The sequence below is a fragment of the Octodon degus genome, unplaced genomic scaffold, assembly GCF_000260255.1.
Source record: "Octodon degus isolate 3935 unplaced genomic scaffold, OctDeg1.0 scaffold00083, whole genome shotgun sequence".
In the NCBI taxonomy this organism is placed as follows: Eukaryota; Metazoa; Chordata; class Mammalia; order Rodentia; family Octodontidae; genus Octodon; species Octodon degus.
This window is the reverse complement of record NW_004524659.1, coordinates 7,022,492-7,027,036: the sequence shown is the minus strand read 5'-3', so window position 1 is coordinate 7,027,036 and position 4,545 is coordinate 7,022,492. Positions and strand designations below refer to the sequence as shown.

The window sequence follows — 4,545 nt, the reverse complement described above, 5'->3', positions numbered from 1 at the left end:
TTTATTTATTTATTTATTTTTGATGGAACTGCGGATTGAACTCAGGTCCTTGCTCTTACCAGGGAAGTGCTTACTCTACTGAGCTATCTCCCCGGCCCCAAAAATTTAAATTTTCAAGTTTTTACTTTTATTTTTATTTTTTTGGTGGAACTGGGGATTGAACTCAGGCCCTTGCACTTGCCAGGGAAGCACTTATTCTACTGAGCCATCTCCCCAGCCCAAAAATTTAAATTTTGATAAAGCCCAAATTAGCAATTTTGAGGTTTTATTTTTTGTACAGCTAGTGGTGGAACGCAGGACCTCAGGTCCATTAGGCAAGTGTCCTCCCACTGATGTACATCGCTAGCCAAGTGTTGGGGTTTCTGTGGCCATTCTCGTGCATGCTAGGCTAGCACCCTGCCACTGAGCTGTACCTAGCCTGATGGTTCATTCCATTTTTCCCAGCAAAATCCGCCCACCTAGACCAAGGTCACAAAATTTTTCCTGTATTATTTTGAGATCTTGTTTTTAGTTTTTTTCTTCATTTTATTTGTTTTTTAATTAGTACAGGGTCTACAGGGTCTCACTATATAGATCAGACTCTCAGTGATCCTCTTATTTTCAGCCTACGGAGCCCTGGGATTACAGGTGCGTAGTACCACGCCCAGTCTCAGTGGCCCTGTCAACATGCCCTTGGGTAGGTACTCTGGGGATGGAACCCCAGGCCCTGCGTCTGCCTAAACAGGTGCTTTAATCTGCTGAGCTATCTGGCCAGTCCTTTGTTTTTAGTTTAGTTTTAACACTTTTTGTGATCCATTTTGTAGATTTTTTTTTTTTTTTTTCCAGAACCAGGGATTGAACTCAGGCCCTTGTGGTTGCCAGGGAAGTGCTTATTCCACTGAGCCATCTCCTCAGCCCCCATAAGAGGTTCTGTAGATTTTTTTTTTTTTTTCAGAACCTGTGATCCATTTTGAACAAATATTTTTATATGTGGTATATAAGTGGGTAAATTTTTTTCCCATTCAAATATCCAATTGCAGTGTTAGATTTTATTACTGATTACTTTTGTTTACCAATTACTGAGAAGTATTAAACCCCCTAGTCCTTCTACATAAGGCCCCCCAATACCACCAAAACAAGAAACTCCCATAACTGTAGATATACTTTTTTTTTTTTTTTGGTGGAACTGGGGATTGAACTCAGGCCCTTGCTCTTGGCAGGGAAGGGCTTAATTCCGCTGAGCCATTTCCCTGGCCCAGGATATACTTTTTATACTTTTAATTTTTTGAATTTCTACCTTGTGCATTTTGATGGTATTTAAGCTATTTTGCAATACTGGAGAGAGGTTTTGTAGCCAGGGAGGAGATAGCTCAGTAGAATAAGCGCTTGCTTGGGAATCACAAGGGCCTGAGTTCAATCCTCAGTTCCACCAAAAAAAAAAAAAAAAAAAAAACCACTATTAGAACAAATTCCTCTGTTCATTAAGAGATCGGACTTAGGACCTTGCACTTGCGAGGCAGGCGCTTATGCCATTTAGCTATATCCCCAGCTATTTAAGATATTCTGATGCATATTTTATTTTTATTTTTTCCCCATAATTTTATTGAGAAACAAATAGCAGTGAGACAGTTTCAAACCAAATTGGTAGGACAGTTTCAATAATTAACACATTGCATACATTCTTCCAAGGGGTTAATTGCTGTACAAGATGCAGACATGATATCCTATTTACAAACAGTATTAGAGGGGCCGGGGAGATAGCTCAGTAGAATAAGCGCTTGCTTGGGAATACAAGGGCCTGAGTTCAATCCTCGGTTCTGCCAAAAACAAAAAAAACCACTATTACAACAAATTCCTCTGTTCATTAAGAGAATGTAACTATATATTTATCCTAACCATTTTGAACACACAGATACAAAATGGACATTCATCTGTATCCCTTTTTTTGTTTAGTTCCGTTAATTGAATATTATAGGTGTGTTAACTCAGCAAAATATTCTAAGAGTCCAGTAGTCCATAATAATATTGGGTCTTCCACTCTAGTGCATATTTTAAATTGTTCACTGTATCAGATGAGGTCATCCTGTTATGACCCATTATTTCTGTTGATATTCCTTCCTCAGACTATATTTTGCCTGATACTGATAGGGCCACCCAAGGTTTCTTTGGTTTAGTTTTCGTATGCTTGATGTTAATCCAGACCTTTTTGGTTATTGATGGTGGTGGTGGGACTGGGGGTGGAACACAGTGCCTGGCACGTGCTATGCGAGTAGTCTCCCCCTGCGCTTACATGTCTAGCCCCATCTGTGCTTTTTCTTTGACTCTTTTTACTTTGAACTTTAAGTATAATATGACCAAGCAAATGACACACTGCCCATTTGTACCATATTTCTTTTTTTAGCTGGGCTAGTGGTGCATACCTGTGATCTCAGTACTTGGATGGCTGATGCATGAGGATCATTGTGATTTTGAGAGTGGCCTGGGTGAAGTAGTGAGTTGAAGGCCAAGCCTGAACTTCATGAGACCCTATCTTAAAAAAATTTTAAGATAAATAAAAACTAGAGTTCTTTTTTTCTTTTGTTTTTATTGTGGTACTGGATATTGAGCCCAGGGTCTTTGTACTGAGCTACATTCCAGCCCTTTTTGCTTTGAGACAAGGTCTAACTAAGCTGCCCAGGCTGGGCTTGAATTTGCAATCCTTCTCCCTCAGCCTCCCACAGTGCTGGGTTTCCAGGCATGCTTTACCATGCCTGGTTTATACCATTGCTCCTGAGTGCTCTATTTTTTAGTCCCTTTTTTGAATAATTTCTATTTAATATTTCTTAAATTCACATTTTTTTGTTATATCTATTCTGCTCTGAGATTTTCTTTTTCCTTTGAGAGTGTCTTGCTATATTGCCTAGGCTCACCTCTAACTTATGATCCTCCTGCCTCAGCCTTCCAAGTAGCCGGGATTACAGAGATGTGCCACCCTACCCATCTTACTTGAGACTAGCCTGATACAGGCTACACTCTACTTAAAATCTACTTTTGCGGAACCAGAGATTGAACTTAAGCCCTTGTGTTTGCCAGGGAAGTGCTTATTCCACTGAGCCATCTCCCCAGCCCCCGAGTCTTTCATTCTTAAAAACATCCAGCCAATAACAACAAAAAAGTTCTTAGATATGCAAAACAGGAGGAAATTTAACCCATGAAGAAAAGTAATAAATTGGGCATTTCTACTTAAATCTTTTTTAGTTTATATTTCTTATCTGTTTATATCTTTTCTTTTTTGAGCCAGGGTCTTACTATGCAGTGCAGGCTAGTTTTGAACTTGTTTATGTAACCCAGGCTGAACTTAAATTTGTGTCAATGATCCTCGTGTAATCCCTTCACATGCTGAGATTACAGATACACACCACCACAAACGCTGTAGTATAAAGATTTTAAAATGCCAATAGCCTTAAAAATGAGGACAGAGAAAACAGGACTAAAACATGGTGGTTGACTAGAACTGAGAGGTTATAAGCAACTTAGATGAATTTACACTTCTCAATGCACAAGAGAGAAATGGTAAATAAGTGCATGAAAAATGGTAAAAAAAAAAAAAAAAAAAACAAGTATATGAAAGAATATAGAAAAGGTGAAAAGGGCCAGGCAAGGTGGTGTATGCCTGTCATCCCCGCACTCAGGAGGCCGAGGCAGGAGGATGGCTGATAGTTTGAGGCCAGTCTGGTACACAATGAGTTCAAAGCCTGCCTGGCATACGTATCGAGACTCTGTCTTAAAAAACCAAAATAAAATAAGGTTTTCACATGATAGATACTTTTTTTCATATGCTAGAGATCAAACTCAGGACCTTAGGCTGCTGAGCTGTATACCTGACCCCTGGGTCGTCTTTTTTTTTTTTTTTTTTCTTGGCGGAACCAGGGATTGAACTCAGGCCCTTGCGCTTGCCAGGGAAGCACTTATTCTACTGAGCCATCTCCCTGGCTCCCTGGGTCTTCTTTTATTACTTTTGTGTTTGTGGTACTGGGAATCAAACTCAGGATCTCAAGCTTGCTAGATAGGACCTCGCTGTTCTGCTGAGCTATATCCCTGGCCTGCTGCCCTCCCAATTTTCTTTTTCTTGGGGTAGTATGTAGTTCAGGCTGCCATTGAGCTCACTGTATAGCCCAGGCTGACCTTGAATTTGCGGCAATCTTCCTGCCTCAGTCTCCCAAGTGCTGAGATTATAGGAGTGCACCACCATGCCCAGTTTACTTTGGGTTTTTTTGTTTGTTTGTTTGTTTGTTTGGTTGGTTGGTTGGTTATTTTTTGGTGGTACCAGGGATTAAACTCAGTACCTTGTGCTTGCCAGGCAAGCACTTGTTCCACTGTACTATTACCCTGGGCCTGCATACTGAATTAATGCTTTTCTTCATGGGTTAAATTTCTTCCTGCTTTACATATCTAAGAACTTTTTTGTTGTTATTTTTGGATGTGTTTAAGAATAGTAGACTCGGGGGGCGGGGAGATGGCTCAGTGGAATAAGCGCTTCCCTGGCAAGCACAAGGGCCTGAGTTCAATCCCTGGTTCCACAAAAAA

General features: G+C 40.3%; 1 protein-coding gene and 1 pseudogene across 3 annotated transcripts in view; one reads left to right on the top strand and one right to left on the bottom strand.

Moving 5' to 3' along the window:
- The window catches only part of LOC105742919, a 2,340-nt pseudogene extending 2,000 nt beyond the window's left edge, over positions 1–340 (bottom strand).
- Positions 1–4,545, top strand: part of Pdcd2l (programmed cell death 2 like) — a 25,494-nt gene that overhangs the window by 11,999 nt on the left and 8,950 nt on the right. The window lies entirely within an intron of this gene.